Here is a 17,952-nt window from a genome sequence, read left to right as displayed (position 1 = left end):
GGTTAGCATTAACATATGAATATAAACATTATGTGTAGTGCTTTCAGGGCAATTGATGAAAGTAATGTATTCATTTATCCAGATAAGATCAGGCTTTATACTCCTAAGGCTCATGACTTCCCCAACCATAAACTTTTGATTAGGTTTTCAGTACCAGGCATGTATTCCCTCCCATAGAGCAGGCGTTCAGTCCAATTAGAAGGCAGTTGGTTTTCCCCAGAGCAGACATGCCACTATTGCACTGGTTCAGTCATTTGGCCTCTCTGGCCAAACATGAAGCTTCCAATGTCCACAGTTTTCGCTGCTGATGACTTCTGCCTCCCATAAGGCTACATACAGTGCAGATTTTTCTAGCTTTCAGTTGGCTGGTCTACAGGGAGAAGGTTTTCTGCTCAGCACTAGCTTGATTTCTCAGTGACTTTGCAACTCAGGCATATGAAATCTTTAGCAATAAGGTCTTACCATCTCTTTCTTATGGGAAACCAAAGGCCTTGGCAATAGCCTAAATGTTTTGGAGGCAACAGGAACCTCCCTGGCCAACAACTCACTGAAAGGTATCCCATCCCTGGCACTGAAAATTTTTTAGTAACAATCTATGGCTTCTGGATGTGCTATGATTCAAGAAAGTAGATTTTCATATGTCTTATTCAGAATATCTTGGATTTTGCTTGACCCCCCCCAACCCTTCTTATATACAATCTCTTCCCTGACCTATCTTAGGCCTTTCCCCTCCCTATAATCTGTTCTTCTACTTACATATATACAATATCATCACCTAAAGCCCTTCTCTCTCTTTCTCCCTTATAGCCTTTTTCTAGCTTATAGGCCTCTGCTACTGATTTTGGGTTCCAGCTCAGACAAAAGTCTGTAAATTTTTGGCTACAATCCACATATGAGAGACAACATGTGATGTTTGGCTTTCTGGGCCTAGGTTACTTCACTTAGCATAATCCTTTCCAGATCCACCCATTTCCCTGAAAATTTCATAGTTTCATTTTTCATCACTCCATTTTGTAAATGTACCACATCTTTACTATCCATTCATCTGTGGATGAACATCTAGGCTGGTTTAATTTCCTAGCTATTATGAATAGAGCAGCAATAAATATGGTTGTTCAAGTATCTCCAAAGTGAAGAGAAGGGTCATTAGATTATATACCTAGGACTACTATAGCTTGATCATATGGCAAATCTATTTTTAGCTGTCTCAAGAACCTCCATACTGATTTCCACTGGGGCTGTAGCAGATTACATTCCCACCAAAAGTGTACAAGGGTTCCCCTTTTACTGCATCCTCACCAACATTCATTGTCATTTGATGGCAACCATTCTGACAGAAGAGAAATGGAATCTCAAGGCGGTTTAAATTTTCATTTCCCTGATGGCTAAGAATGTAGAACAGTTTTTTAAATGTTTATATGCCATCTGTATTTCTTCTGATGAGAACTCTATTTAATTCCATAGCCCATTTTTTAAGTGGGTTGTTTGATTTATTATTTTCTGTTTTTTGTGTTCTTTGTATATTCTGAATATTAATCCCTTATCAGATGTATAGCTGGCAAAGATTTTCTCCCATTCTGTGGGTTGTCCCTTTGCTCTATTCACAGTGTCCTCTGCTTTACAAAAGCTTTGTAATTTCATGAGATCTCAGTGGTTGATTACTGGTTTCATTTTCTGAGCACATAGGGTTGTATTCAGAAAGTCATTACCTATGCCAATATGTTGAAGGGTTTCCCTTACCTTTTCCTTTAATAATTTCAGAGTTTCAGGTCTGCTTTTAAGGTCCCAGATCCACTTGTATTTTATTCTTATACATGGAGAAAGACAAAGATCAACTTTCATCTCTCTACATATGTACATATCCAGTTTTCCTAGCATCAATTGTTGAAGAGGCTGTCTTTTCTCCAATGAATATTTTTGGCATTTTTATCAAAAATCAGATGGCTGTAGCTGCATGGTTTAACATCTGGGTCCTCTATTCTGTTCCAATGATCTACATGTCTGACTTTGTGCCAATACCATGCTGTTTTTGTTACTATGGCCTTGTAATATAGCTTAAAATTGGGTATGGTGATACCACCAGCCTTACATGACCTGAAACTTTCTACCTTATGGGCAGGTCTCAAATAGCCCCTTAATATGTGGAAATTTCTGACTCTGAGCCAAGAATCACAATACACAGTCCTCTGTTCCATGATCCCTCTTTTTTATTGATGGTTCTGTGTGGAGAAAAAAAAAAAAAGTTAGAGTTAAAGTCCTTCGGAAAAAGCATACCCTTTGTCTTTTCTCTTAACTTTAGTATTGAGCTCTCAGAAGATTCTGGGTTTTTGTTGTTGTTGTTTTGTTTTTTTGAGGTAGGGTCTCACTCTAGCCCAGGCTGACTATGGAGTCTCAGGGTGGCCTTGAATTTATGGCAATCCTGCTACCTCTGCCTCTCAAGTGCTGGGATTAAAGACATGCGCCACCATGCCTAGCTTAATTCTGGTTTTTTTCTTTTCTTTTCTTTCTTTTTTTTTTGGGGGGGGGGGTACATTTTGAATATCCTCAGTGTCTGTCTGCATCATCCTGGCCTAGGTTGTCAGGATCCATGGGAGCAAAACTCTTGCTCATCTTAACAATTCTGCTGTCAATTCACCTGGGCCTTATTGTCCCTTTCAATTATTTTGGTTTGAAGTCCATTGTTTTCAGATATTAATGTAACCATGCCTGCTTGTTTTTTACGTCCATTTCCTTGGAAAAATCATGTTTCATCCTTTCACCCTGAGCATGTGTCTGTTCTTAGTGGGAAGGTATGTTTCTTAAAGACAGCACATAGAAGAGTTCACTTTTCTGACCCACCCTGTTAACCTGTGTCTTTTCATGGGTGAGGTAGGACCAGTAATACTTAAGATTATATTTGTGAGGTTCCATTTAATCTTTACGATATTGGAGGCTTTATGGTTTTTGTGGTGCTTTTCTGGGCTTTATACATTCTTTTTTTTTATTTTTTTATTTTTTTATTTTTTTTTTGTCCAAGAGTAAAGCTTTATTTTGCTTTCCAAAAACTCTTCATTTCTTCCTCACCAAGTAGCAATTTTCTCCCCTTCATTGCTAAGGCTCAGGGCTCCAGACTGAAGCAGTTTGAGCCACATGCCCAGGTCCACACGCCTGTGCCCTCTACAGCACATTTTCTAGGACCATGGAATCAGCTGTCCTGCTTACTGCTTTGGCATTCTGTCAGGTTATGAGCAGGCCTGGGCAGAACTTCTTACCCCCACTCCTTCCAGCCGGTTTCTTGGTCACTTCCCTGGATACTAAAACAAACAGGTGGTGTGCTCTGCCTTGCTAACTCAAACCAAGGGGGAGGAGGAAGCAAAAATATCCCAGCTATGTGAACAATCAGAGGAGTATCTGGCAGCACACTTGATCTTTTATAGCTTTATTTTAACCAAAGAGTCAATGCCTTCAAGCAACCAGTAGCCTTGTCACACTCCAAGCCTTAATGTTCAGAATCCGTTTAGATACTGCCTTGGTGAGAGGTGCCCAACCCCCCCACATGGCTTTGTTCAAAATGGGCTCCCAGTGATACCAACTGCCCCCCAGTTGCTCAGTGAGGCAGAAGGTGGGATTTTTCCAACACTGTTCCAAGGCTGCTTCATCATTTCCTGTTCCCACCCAGAGGCGGAAACGGGCAGTCACTTGGATAGGGTCACAGCAAGTCAGTGACATTCAAGATTGGGACATCACTTTGTCCTCCAGCACCAGTTTGAAAACTGAAAACAACTCCCCGAGGATGTGGGGGAGAGAAATAAGGGGATGTGGGACATGGCATACAACACACAGAGTAACAATGGGAAGAACCTTGGCCTTTCTTATGAAAAATCTGGAATGCTTCACAAATTCGTGTGTCATCCTTGCACAGGGGCATGCTAATCTCCACATTGTTCCGATCTTAATATGTGTGCTGCAGAAGCAAGCGCGAACCTGAATCTTTTAATGTGCACTCCGAGGAGTTTATAATGCAGTGATGGAGTGTGTTTCTTTTTTTCATTTTTTTTGAGGTAGGGTCTCACTCTAGCCCAGGCTGACCTGGAATTCACGATGTAGTCTCAGGGTAGCCTCAAACTCACGAGTGCTGGGATTAAAGGCATGCACCACCATGCCTGGCGAAGTGTGTTTCTTAAACAGAGTTAACTATAGAACTAAAGATTTTTGACAGGCACTAGGACTCCAATGAACAAGCTCTGGTCAAGGTGATTGTGAGACTTCTGTAAACATATATAAGGTGTAAAACTCTTGCCGCTGGCCACTAGCCACTGCCTTCAAAATGTAATGCTGGATCCAACATGACTGTCAGGTTGCACTTTCTGGTTTGTGCTTCAGTAAGAGTTTATGGAATTGTTCTACTTGTAGATCAAAGCTCCGGGAAGAGAACCCTGCCTGGAAAAAGTTCACTGGAGTCAGAAGGTATTTGAGTGCCAGATCCCCAGACTCAGTAGCTAGAACAGGAATGGCCTTGCTACTATGAGATAGGGGGACATCCTGGTTGACCTGCGCATCTTGGTTCCCCAAATCTGGGGAGCCATCATCTCTAGATATCAAAGTGGACTTTAAGCCAATTTCTTCTGTGGTTTCTGGAGAGATACACTCCTCATCTGTAGACTTTAACTGTACTGAAAAGCCTAAGGGGGAAGTCAATGTAGTCACTACCTCCTGAGACTCACAGAAAGAGACTGGCTCATCCCATTCTTTGCAGCCAAAGTCTGGGAGTAACTGCTTCTTGGCCTGCAAAGGACAAGGACAGAGGGAGAGCTTCTCAAGGTCTCCAGGCCAGGGAAAAAAGTTTTCTTTCTTGTGCTTCTTTGTGTCTCTATCAGCACTTTTCTCCGGAGATTCAAACACAACCCCTGGGATCCTTGGCTTCCTTGGCCTCCTTTCTAACAGCCAGAACACACTCGCCTTCCTAGAAGCTCTCATATATTGCTGCACAGAGTCTGGAATGAGGGGGACAGGCAGCCTAGGACTCAAGCTGTCCTGGAAGTAGTTTCCACAGGGCTGTCGACTGATAATGGGCACCACCTGGCAAGGCCTCAGCCCTGCAACAAAGGCACACAGCTCAAGGTAGGAGGAATGATCAGAGTAAGGGATGATGTGGACGTCAGGGTGGGGGCTGCGGATCTTCCGGCTCTGGGAAGGATAGCAATGGTAGGGTGGGTCTGGTTCCAATGAAGCATGGCAGAATGGCAGATCTCCGTATGGTCTACAGCATGGATGCGGCCGGCCCTTTCATCCACCGTGAATACATCTGCCAGGCCCAGGAGCTGTACCAACTCCAGACACCGAGGACTCAATACCACCCAGGTCCGAAACTCCAGGGCCAGTTTCTCCAGTAGTGATTCCTTTCCCAGGCTGTAGAGTCCAATCTTTATGTGATGTTGTGGGTACTTTCGGATGAGATGGATAATTTGTTGTGCAGCTTCCTGTCAGGAAGGAAGAACGTGGGCTGGGTTGCAATTGGTGTTGTCCAGGTATAAAGTGTGGATCTGTTTCCCCACTGACAGGGCTGGCTCCTTCAGCATGGATGGCGTGTATCGAAAATCACCTGTAGGTGACGGTGCAGGAGGTGGGCGGTGATTGGGGAGCAGTAGAGGGGCCGCGCCCACGTGCTGGACAGGCCCACCGTGTGGTCCGAGTGCATGTGGGACAAGAAGAAGAGCGCGGAGCCAGCCGGCACAGGCTCCAGAAGTCCACGGCAATGGGCGTGTGTGGGATCAGGGTCCCGTTCATGGTGGCGGGGCTGGAGTCCCCGCTGGTGTCTTCACAGGGACAGAGTTCTAGCATGAGGACTCCGCCACGGCATGCTGGAGCCAGAACCAGGCCTTGGGCCCTCGGGGAAGAGCAGCCCAGTAGAGTGGGCAGTGACTAGCGTGGGCGGGAAGGAGGTGGTCGAGCTAGGGACCGTGAGAGCCGGGGTCCACATCCCCGAGGAAGCCCCCGAGGGAGCCACGCCCCCCCCACCCTAAAATTTTTTTGTTGTTGTTTTTTTTTGTTTTTTGTTTTTTTTTGTTTTTCAAGGTAGGGTCTCACTCTAGCCCAGGCTGACCTGGAATTCACTATGTAGTCTCAGGGTGGCCTCGAACTCACGGTGATCCTCCTACCTCTGCCTCCCGAGTGCTGGGATTAAAGGCATGCGCCACCACGCCCGGCAAAATTTTTTATTTATTTATTTGAGAGCGACAGACACAGAGAGAAAGACAGATAGAGGGAGAGAGAGAATGGGCGCACCAGGGCTTCCAGCCTCTGCAAACGAACTCCAGATGTGTGTGCCCCCTTGTGCATCTGGCTAACGTGGGACCTGGGAAACCGAGCCTCGAACCGGGGTCCTTAGGCTTCACAGGCAAGCGCTTAACTGCTAAACTGTCTCTCCAGCCCGGGCTTTATACATTCTTACGCCTGCTCAAGTTTAGGTTATTGTGTTCTTCCTCTTAGAGGCTCTTGAGATTAGTTGTTCAGCTTTCCTATATTGAGTCTTCCTTCAACCAATCTTTCAAGGTTTTTGTTTGTGTTCATATAGTCATAGAGCTGGCTTTTTTCCCATGGAAGGTTTCATTTTCACCATCTTTTATGAGGGATACTTTCACTGGGTACAGTACCTTGTGTTTGAATCCATAGTTCTTTCTTTTAGGTTTTGAAGTGTTCCACTCCAAACTCTACTGGCTTTAAGGATTTCCAGCAAAAATTCTGATGGGATTGCCTTTGTATGTAATGAGTTGTTTCTCTCTTGCTGCCTTTAGCACTTTCCTTGTTTTCATCATTGGGGTTTTCAATGATGATGAATTGGAGAGTTTCTTCTTTGGTCCACTCTATTTGGTGTTCTGTTAGCTCCTTGTATCTAAAAGGGACTATCTTTTGAGAGGATGGGAAAGTTGCCCTCAATTTTGTTGAAAATATTCACTATGTCTATGGCCTGAAATCTTTCATTCTGGTATATCCATGATCCAGATGTTGGGTTGTTTTAGGGTATCCCACATTTTCATTTTGTTTTGTTCACATGATATTTTGACCGTGTCAAAGATTTTGGACTCCTGATCAATTTTATGCCTCTTGGCTTCCAGATTGTAGTTTCTGTCCTCCATATATTTGACTCTGTTATTGAAGTCTTCCATAGATGCTTTTGAAAGCTCTATTTGATTGTTATCTGTTTTGTTTTTCATTATCATGTCCTTTTCTTTCTTTTTTTCTTGAGGTCTATTACAGGTTTAGATTTGGCTATTTCTTGACTCATCTTCAATTCATTATCTCTATTTGGAGATCTCATTGGGTTTTGCCCATTAAGTTAAGCCTAATGATGAAATCTGTGTACATTTCATTTATGTGAGTTTTGTTATTTTGATAGTTTGCTTCCAGTTCAGGGATTTTCTTGGTCAGGGTCACACAGCTTATTGTGTTTTCATTTTGGTGTTCTGTTTTTATTATCCTCTCTGTTTTCACTGGAGACTTCCATGACAGATGCTGGTGGAGACCTCTCTTATTGTTTTGCATTCCTTTTGTGTTATGGTCTGTCCATCTCTATAGTGAAAGTCTTTTTTATCAAGGTGGAAGCAAGAATTTGCTCTTTTGTACAATCTTCCATGAGAGTATTATTTTTGGTTTGAACCAGCTTGGAGTAGGATAGCATTATATCCTGAGATGTACAGGTTGTGGAGGTTGCCAGTGTGCCAGAAGCTCTGTGCTGGTGGCTGATACAGTAACTGTGGTTGGAGGTTCAGAATCTCTTCAGCCTGCCAACCTAGTAGAGCCTGTGGGGCTCAGGAATAGTATTACTACTTGCCCATTATCCCACTATGGCCCAGCTGAGCAGGTTGTGGAGGATGCACTACCACCTGAAGAGTAGTTGCCAGGTATTCCTGTGCTCCCTGTCTGGGTTTCTGGTAGGCCAATGCTGGTGGCAGGAAATTGGAAGGTCGTGGGGAGGTGAATGGGCCTTGTGGATTCAGGGACTAGGCTTGGAGGATGTCCAAGTAGGCGGCGGATGAGGAGGTTTATGTATATGGATGTCTTTGGTGGCATGAGTTGGAGTGATCAGAGATGTTAGAAGCCTTCAAAGACCCACCAAGGCTAGATAGCCTTTATTATGTTGATATTTGGTCCCTTACTAGTCTCTCCAGTGTTTTGATCATGAAGACATGTTGTATTTTGTCAAAGTCCTTTGGGACATCAACTTAAGTAACCATGTCATTCTTGTACTTAAGTTTACTTAGGAAGGAAATTACATGTGTTGACTTCTGTATGTTGAATCATCCCTATATCCCTGAGATGAAACCTACCTGATCAAGGTGGATGATGCTTTCGAGGGGTACTTAAATTTGTTTTCTATTTTATTGAGAATTTTTCGTTTATCTTAATTAGTAATATGAGTCTATAATTTTCCATGTTTGTTGGGTCTCTGTCTGGTTTAAGTATCAGAGTAATGGTGGCATCAGAGAAGGAGTTTGGATCATCCCCTCTTTTTCATTTGTGTGAAATAATTTGAGAAGTAGTTGAATAAAAGTTTGGTTGTACTCTACCAAGGCTTGGATTTTTGTTGTTGTTGGAAGATTCTTAATTACTTTTTAAAATTTCCTTGTAAGTAATAGGTTTGTTTAGGAAGCCTACCTGTTCTGTACTTACTTCTGGAATGTGATATGAGTCAAATAATTCATCTCTTCCTTCCAGGTTGTCCATTTTGTAGAATACAGTTTTAGAAATATGCCAGTGATTCTTACAACTTTATTGATATCAGTTGTGATGTCCCACTTGCAATTATAATCTTGTTAATTTGAGTATTCTTTTCATCTTTTGATTAATTTAGTCAGTGGTTTATCAATCTTCTTTAATTTCTCAGAGAACTAGCTCTTCATTTTATCGATTTTTAATTTTTACTTTTATTTGCAACTTGTTGATTTCTGCTTTGCTATTGATTTTTTTTTAATTTTTAATTTATTTATTTGAGAGCGACAGACACAGAGAGAAAGACAGATAGAGGGAGAGAGAGAGAATGGGCGCGCCAGGGCTTCCAGCCTCTGCAAACGAACTCCAGACGCGTGCACCCCCTTGTGCATCTGGCTAACGTGGGACCTGGGGAACCAAGCCTCGAACCGGAGTCCTTAGGCTTCACAGGCAAGCACTTAACCGCTAAGCCATCTCTCCAGCCCCTATTGATTTTTTTTTAACCATTTGTTACTTTGGTCTTGGACTGTTATTGTCTTTTCAGCACCTTTAATTTATTTGAAATCTTCCTGTCTTTGAAGCATAGCCAGTTAATACTATAAGTAGGAATAAAAGTTTTACCTGACTGAAAAACATTGATTTAAATTACTTTCAAAATGACAAAGAAATTAAACGTTTACCTAATAAACAAGTTTTAGGAATATAAAATGTTAATTTCTATGGAATTTTACAAATTCAGATTGACTCCTCTACCAAGTTATGGATCAGTTGAACCTTGTCCCTGGTCCTGTTGGATAGGAGAAGTTTCATAGGTCTGGTGGTCTTGCTTTTATGTTACTGAATGTTTCTGCAATGAGCTCTCAGTATCTTTTCTTAGTTCTGTATATTTACAGTTTTTACTATAACATGACCAGGATAGTTTCTTTTTGGGTCATGCATATTTCTTTTCTATGCTCTTGTATCTGGACAGCATCTTTTCCTCTAGATATGAAAACTTTTCTTGTATAATTTTTTTCAATAAATTTGATACCTTTAGTCAAAGTTTTTTTTTCCTTTCTATGACCATAATGTGTAAATTTAGTCCTTCTGTCGTGTTGCAGATATCACTTATTTATTTCATGCATTTTGACCATATTAATTTTGACTGAAGCATTCATTCTGTTTCCTTGTCTTTACCTGCTGCTATTTTAGGACACAGTCTATTCGAGAGCATTTCCACTGAGCCTTTTATTTGACTTATTATATTTTTCATTTCCAGAATCATTTCAGCTTGGTATTTCAATGGCATGTTATCATTTATAGACTTCTGTTATAACATCCTGTTTTGAAATTTCTTTTTAATTGATTTTTTTTTTTTTTTTTTTTTTTTTTTTTTTTTTTTTTTTTGGTTTTTCGAGGTAGGGTCTCACTCTAGCCCAGGCTGACCTGGAATTCACTATGGAGTTTCAGGGTGGCCTCGAACTCACAGCGATCCTCCTACCTCTGCCTCCCGAGTGCTGGGATTAAAGGCGTGCGCCACCACGCCCGGCTTGATTTTTTTTTTTGTTTCTTCTGCCTTGGAATTCACTGAACACTTATTTATGTCCTCTTAGAATACATCCTATTGTCAGTTTGATTTCTATTTGATTTCATTTGTGCCTTTATTCTTGTGTTCTTGTATTCATTTTATAGATTTATAACCTTGAATTCATTGTGTGGAATTCTTTTTTTATTTTAATTTTCATTCCTTTATTTTATGTCTACACTTATAACCATAAAATGATACTCAAAACCGAGTTGCTTTGCTAACACTTATCAGAAGTCTAAAGATGACCACTGTAGACTTATCAACCTCAGCATTCCACTGTGCCTTTTGTTTCAATCACACAGAGCCTATGTTAACCACAGCTCATGGTCCTCATCATAAATGTAGGCAATGCACACCTGAAAACTTCTGACACCACGGTCATGTGTGACTGATTAACCTGTACCTGAGCCACACAAGCTGACAGCTCAGCGAGTTCTGGGCAGCACAGGTAACTGAACCTTGTCTGTCCTCTTGGAGCACTGCACAGATGGAGTGACAGACATTATACAAGTTCATGGGCTAAAGACAACAACAAAATTGACAGGATGGATTTAAGTAATTATTAGTGCAGGTCAACATCTTTCCTAGACAGTGACACATCTGATAGACATGACAAAAGGTTTATCCTGAAAAGTGCAGTGAGTGAGTTGGTAGCAGGAGGTAGATTGGTGGATATTGACCACTGGAGCACATGAGTTCATACTCTGCTTATGACCAGGCATCCTTGCTGGTCACAAGCCCTACCAAAGGCCCCTTCAGCCTGCCTGGAGAAGGGCCTCTTCCTGCCCTTTGTCGGGGTCAGTTAACTGCTCTAAGCCCAGGGCTGCCACCCTCTGGCAGACAAGCTGATTGCAACCTGCTAACACAATTTGGTCTATCGGGCCTGATCCACAAGTTCTCTCTCAGTAGTTTTCTGTACCACTTTCTGTAATAAATGCACGAGTCTCAGAACACAAGCAGACAACTTCTCACGATCCTTGACAGATATCTGACCTGCATCTTCTAGGATTATCAATAATCCCAAATAGTCCTATAGTGCCTGGAATTCGATATCCTCCATAAACTGATGTTTTGATTGCTGGGTGTCCAGATGGTGGTAATTTGGAGGTGAAGCCCTGATGGAAGAGGTATTTTCTGAGGTATTATAGCTATCTCCCCTTTGCTAAAGTTCGGCTTATTCTCCTGCTGTGGCAGAGGTGATGTCCAGCCTCTGCTCATGCTATGCATTCCCCTGACATGAAATTTCCTCTTGGGACTGTAAGCCAAAATAAGACATGTTCCTCCCATCAGCTGCTTTTTCCTAGCAACGAAAAGGTAACTACACCTTCTCAAGAACCTGCAGGCATTCCGGGACTATAACTAAAGGGTTGTTTGTCTTGAGGGTGCAAATACCAAATGGTGGGTCTCTTCTCTGCATCTGACACCTGCCATGTCTTAATCGTGTGAATAGTATGAAACATCCAGAATCCATATTCTTCTTCACCTGGTTAAGGGGATCACTGCCCGAAAACACTCTCAGCCTTTTACAGTTTAGGTGTGGCAGGGTAGGCTGACGAGGTTCATCTAACACCTGAGCCAACCGGCATTCTGAAAACCATACCTTGGTCTGGGTCAGAAGGGTTCTTTCCATACCTGAGAGTTCTGATCAACTCACACGTTGTCCCTCTCCCTCTAAAAACTCATTTCATCTGCTTAAAAGTTCATCATCGGGGTCCGGTGGCTTATGGCTCACTCTCCTCACACCCCCTTTTGCAGCCATCTCCTTGGGGTCCAGAGCACACTAGTCTCGGGACGGCCTGTCAAGGTGGCAGGTTTGTTCTGGGCTCCACCGGCCCGCAGAGCAGGTGGGAACGCGGCGATCCGCAGTGCTTCCAAGGCTCGCACCGGGCCAAGGCCGGTCTTCCAGGTCCGCACGCTGCGGGCTCCGCCGCTCCGCCCTGCGCGTCCCGCCGAGCCAGGGCGCTGAAGCTCCGGGCCCCGCAGGCGGTCGGCGTCCCCCGCGGCTCACAGGACGCCGGTAGCTGCCGCGGCTCGCCACCCGGTCCCACGTACTCGGCCGAGAGCTCCATAGCGACCGTCCAGCTTTAAGAGCGCGCCATGGGGGTGGGGGTGGGGTGAGGGCAGAAAGACCATTGTGTGGAATTCTTACAGTATTTCTCATTTGGTGCCAAAACAATGTAATTAGTAATGTTTTTAGGAGGCAAGTGGTATAGCATCCTCTAATGTGTAGCCTCCCGAAAGCAAATATATATGCAATGTAATTAGTTTATACTATATGTGTGTGTGTGTGTGTGTATGTATGTATGTATGTGTACATATATGTGTGTATACATATATATATGCATATATATATATATACACACACACACACGTTAATATTCTAAAAATATAAAATTTGAAGTATATCAGGATAAAAACATTCAAATAATACCAAGGTAAGATGTAAACTTAACAGAGCATAATCATTCAAGAGTTAATTTGCAAGGCTTCAGATTATGAAGAATTGATATATTTACTTTCAAAATTCATTAAGTAAACTAATATATAATTTTTTTAGCTTCATAGCAATAAGTTGCAGAACGTGAAACTCTCACATAGTAAGAGAATGGATACAATAAAAGGCTATATTCAAAATTTCAAATAGTTAATCAAATGCCCAAACGCACTTTTAAGAAGAAACATCTCGGCGACCGCGGCGTTCCCCAGGGAAGGGAGCGCCGGCGAGGCCAACAGGCATTCGCACTTCGGCAGGCCGACGAGCAGCCGCTCCTGCCGCCGCCGCCGCCCGGGGGGCTCGCCTGCAGCCCGAGGCAGACGGCCTCACCGCTGCCACCGCCCATGCCGCTGCCCGCCGCGTCGCTGCTCCTCCCGGGCTCCGAGATGCGGGTCTCGCTGGACCATACCGTTGAGGATGCGCTCATCCTGTCATTCCGCTCGGGGACAAGCTCTTTCTTCTCCAGGGTGTTCATGGATCTGTCCAAAGGTTTCGGCCCCAGGGGATCCCTGTGACGGTATTTCCCAAAAGGAAATACAAGGCTAAGCCGGAAGCCATGCCACTCCAAAGTAATCCATTCCAAGAAAAGAGAGAAATCAAGCGTGAGGTGCATGGTGCTCTTCCTGACAACCCTTGTCGTGTCTCACGTCCAGAGCTGAGTCTGGTTGAAAGCGGACTTGCAAGCCACCTCCTCTTCCATGAAGGGGCTCCTTGCCCTCCCCCCTTGTTTATCAGGGACATATACAACCAGTCAGTACCTCAGCCACGTCCTCGGAGCGACCCAAGCGAAAGACGTACAGGGAAGAGCCCACTTAATAATGAATGCTATCAAACTAAGACCCAGGCAAGTCCTGTGTGACAAGTGCAAAAACAGTGTTGTTGCCGGAAAAAAAGGAAATAAGGAAAGGTAGTTGGGGCAGTAGTGAGGATTAAAACTGTCAAGACAAGACAGGTTTGAGTCATCACTTGTCTGATGGCCTATAACAAACATTAAAACTTTTGGTTTGGGATTTTAGATAGGTTTTATTTTGGGCAACAGTTCACTGCTAAATTTGGTCAGATTTCTCCTGACTGGCTAGCCCTAAATTCTTAGGATATGTCCTCGTAAATTACACTTTGTAAATGATATGTCATATGTAATTGTTGCACTTTGGATGTACCTAATTTAATAATTTAAAAGATGTCCATTTTAGGTACCTGTTTGCAGGTCAGAAAATGAGAAATGTAATTGTATAATGCTGTGAAATGTAAAACAAAAACAAAAAGCAAAAAGCTGTAAATAAAATCAACTATGTCCAAAGTATTTGTGTGTGTTTCTCAAAAACCTTTGAAAAATTTCAAGATGGTAGAAAATTATTTTTGTAATAGTGGTTAGAAAGGGTTAAAAGATAAACTTCATTTTCTATTTGCCCTATATCAGAGAATATTTTATCTGAGATTAGGTAAAATTGAAAATTAGAAGGTGAATCAGATACTCATGAAGTGAGGTTTGTAGTTATGAAATCTGGTAATTTCTGGCTTTGCTAACTCCTCTCCAATTTCTCATAAACATGTAGGTTTTAGGAAGACTTCCGGTTAAGATGGCGACGTAGGTACCACGCCAAAGCAGCCTAGGGGGGAAAAAGACCAAAAAAACTCAGCAAAATACACACTTTTACTAAAAAGTGAGGTGTATAGGAAATTGAGGCGGCAGCGGAGAAGTAGAAGAGTTATAGAGCATCCAGAGCCTGCACAGGCGGGAACAGCGGCTCCGGGGCAGCTCGGCCAACCGCCGCAGCCGCGGCGCAGCAGAAAGCCGCCAGACTCTCGGCTTGAGCCGCAGGAAAAGCCAGGTGCGGGATTTACCCCTCACACCGCGCTCTCCGCAACTCGGGAAACGTGAGGGGAGAGCGGCAGCGAGCAACGGAGGGAGGAGCAGACCGCGAGGTAGAAGATCACCTGGAAGAGCGAGACAACCAGAGCAGCCGCGGCTCCCTCCCCTCCCCCACCACCTGAACCCAGCTGCAGCGAACACAGCAGCGACCCAGGACCGGCCACGCCAACTTGGGCTGACAGCGGGACCCAAGCAGGAGCAGAGTTCGGCAGCAACTTCAGCGGCTCCAGCACCGGTACCAGCAGCCCCAGCAGCAGCGGACCCAGGAGCGGCAGCGGCAGCAGATCCCGCAGCAGTGGCTTCGGGGTGAGCAGCGGCGGTGGACACTGCAGCGGCAACTTCAGCAGCGGTGGTGGCAGCTACAGCAGCAGCAGAGGCAGCAGCAGCGGCTCAGTTTGCCCCATAGGAAAAGCAAGTGCCCAGCTCCAGAAATCAGAACAGCAGCCCGACGACCCAGGCAGCAACTTGACTGAGACCACAATCACCCAAGGTAACTGGGATTGCACCAGGGAAGGGTCTCACGTGGTCACAAGCTGACTTGGATACCTCAACAGACCAGAATTCTAAACCTCTTTGTTGATAGAGGATCTGGTCATTATAATATCTACTCTTGCATACATACTCGGGGCTGTTTTTGATTGAATGTGTACAGTGTTTAGTTAAATTTTAGAATCTACCTGTATTTTATTCCACTCAGCCTGCTTGATTACTCGTATAGCAGGGAAACTCAACCCCTAAGAACATCTTCGTAGATACTCTGAGAGTCTTAAGAGCCACACCTAATACCTTAAGGTCCTACCCTGAAAATATATTACATCAAATCAATTGATACAGCTAAGAATACACAGCTAGCTAGAAAATCCAAACATTAACTTAATCCAGGAAGCCTTTAGAACCCCAGCCAGACAAAACCCAGAAAAAACCTCTCCTCGCCACATTATAATCAAACTTCCAAACACACAAACCAAAGAAAAAAAATTGAAAGCAGTTAGAGAGAAAAATCAAGTTACCTACAAAAGCAAGCCCATCAGGATTACAGCAGATTATTCAACACAAACTTTTAAAGCTAGAAGGGCTTGGAGTGATATATTCCAAGTTCTGAAGGATAACAACTGTCAAGCAAGGTTACTTTATTCTGCAAAGTTATCCATTCAAATAGATGGAGAAATAAAGACATTCCATGACAAAAGCAGGTTAAAGGAGTATTTGAAGACAAAACCAGCTCTACAGAAAATACTTGATAGAATCCTCCATGCTGAACAAAAGGAAAAGCACACATATAAGGAACCTAGAAAAAACCAGCTATACTCTAATACCAGTTAACAGAAGAGAGCACAGGTAGAACCAGTAACACACACGCACACACAAAAATGGCAAACATAAATACACACCTTTCAATAATATCTCTTAATATCAACGGTCTCAATGCCCCAACGAAAAGACATAGATTTGCAGACTGGGTTAAAAAGCAGGATCCTACAATTTGTTGTCTCCAAGAAACTCACCTTTCTACAAAGGATAGACATTATCTTAGGGTGAAAGGTTGGAAGACGGTGTTTCAAGCAAATGGGCCTAGAAAACAGGCAGGGGTTGCTATCCTAATATCAGACAGGGTAGACTTTAGTCCGACGTTAGTCAAGAAAGATAAGGAAGGTCACTTTATATTGATTAAGGGCACACTCCAACAGGAGGACATTACAATCCTAAACATATATGCACCTAACATGGGGGCTCCCAAATTCGTCAAACAAACACTATTAGAACTAAGGTCACAGATAACACCAAACACAGTGGTGGTGGGTGACTTTAACACCCCACTCTCATCAATTGACAGGTCATCCAGGGAAAGAATAAACAGAGAGGCATCTGGACTAAATGAGGTCATAGAAGGAATGGACCTAACAGATATATACAGGACATTTCATCCAAAGGCTGCAGAATATACATTCTTTTCAGCAGCACATGGAACATTCTCTAAAATAGACCATATATTAGGACACAAAGCAAATCTTAACAAATTCAGGAAAATTGAAATAATTCCTTGCATTCTATCTGACCACAATGGAATTAAACTACAAATCAGTAGCAAGAAAGGCTATAGAGCATACACAAAATCATGGAAACTAAACAATACACTACTAAATGATGAGTGGGTCAATGAAGAAATCAAAAAGGAAATCAAAAAATTTATAGAGTCAAATGATAATGAGAACACAACATACCAAAATCTCTGGGACACAATGAAGGCAGTTCTAAGAGGTAAATTTATAGCCTTAAGTGCCTATATTAAGAAATTAGAAAGGTCGCAAGTAAACGACCTAATGCTTCGCCTTATAGCCTTGGAAAAAGAAGAACAAGGCAAACCAAAAAGTAGTAGACGGGAAGAAATAATAAAGATTAGGGCAGAAATTAATGAAATAGAAACAAAAAGAACAATCCAAAGAATTAATGAAACAAAGAGTTGGTTCTTTGAAAGGATAAACAAGATTGATAAACCCTTAGCAAATCTGACCAAAAGAGAGAAGAGACACAAATTAATAAAATCAGAGATGAACAAGGTAACATCACAACAGATTCCAGAGAAATTCAAAAAATTATAGGGACATACTATAAAAGCATATACTCCACAAAGTATGAAAATCTGAAAGAAATGGATGATTTCCTTGATCTATATGACCTACCTAAATTAAATCAAAATGAGATTAATCACTTAAATAGACCTATAACAAACATGGAGATCCGAACAGTTATCAATAATCTCCCAACTAAAAAAAGCCCAGGCCCGGATGGATTCACTGCTGAATTTTACGAGACTTTTAAGGAAGAGCTAACACCATTGCTTCTTAAGCTTTTCCAGGAAATAGAAAAAGAAGGAATCCTACCAAACTCCTTCTATGAGGCCAGCATCACCCTGATACCAAAACCAGGCAAAGATAGAACAAAAAAAGAAAATTACAGACCAATCTCCCTCATGAACATAGATGCAAAAATTCTCAACAAAATATTGGCAAACAGAATACAAGAGTATATCAAAAAGATCATTCACCCTGACCAAGTAGGCTTTATCCCAGAGATGCAGGGATGGTTCAACATACGCAAATCTATAAATGTAATACATTACATAAACGGGTTGAAGGACAAAAATCACATGATCATCTCATTAGATGCAGAGAAAGCATTTGACAAAATCCAACATCCCTTCATGATAAAAGTCCTACAGAGACTGGGAATAGAAGGAACATATCTCAATATAATAAAGGCTATTTATGACAAGCCTACAGCCAACATATTACTAAATGAGGAAAAACTGGAAGCTTTTCCACTAAAATC

General features: G+C 42.7%; 1 non-coding gene and 1 pseudogene across 1 annotated transcript; both read right to left on the bottom strand.

Moving 5' to 3' along the window:
- Positions 1-3,856: 3,856 nt before the first annotated feature.
- Positions 3,857-3,959, bottom strand: LOC123457317. The gene has a single exon (XR_006634994.1). It is a non-coding gene; the product is annotated as a U6 spliceosomal RNA (small nuclear RNA).
- A 275-nt stretch (positions 3,960-4,234) lies between these two features.
- Positions 4,235-5,786, bottom strand: LOC123457303 (annotated as a pseudogene).
- Between the last annotated feature and the right edge of the window lie 12,166 nt (positions 5,787-17,952).

This window comes from Jaculus jaculus, unplaced genomic scaffold (assembly GCF_020740685.1).
Source record: "Jaculus jaculus isolate mJacJac1 unplaced genomic scaffold, mJacJac1.mat.Y.cur mat_scaffold_35_1_3033546_arrow_ctg1, whole genome shotgun sequence".
Lineage (NCBI taxonomy): Eukaryota > Metazoa > Chordata > Mammalia > Rodentia > Dipodidae > Jaculus > Jaculus jaculus.
The sequence above is the reverse complement of the archived record's forward strand: the minus strand, read 5'-3'. Positions and strand labels throughout refer to the sequence as shown.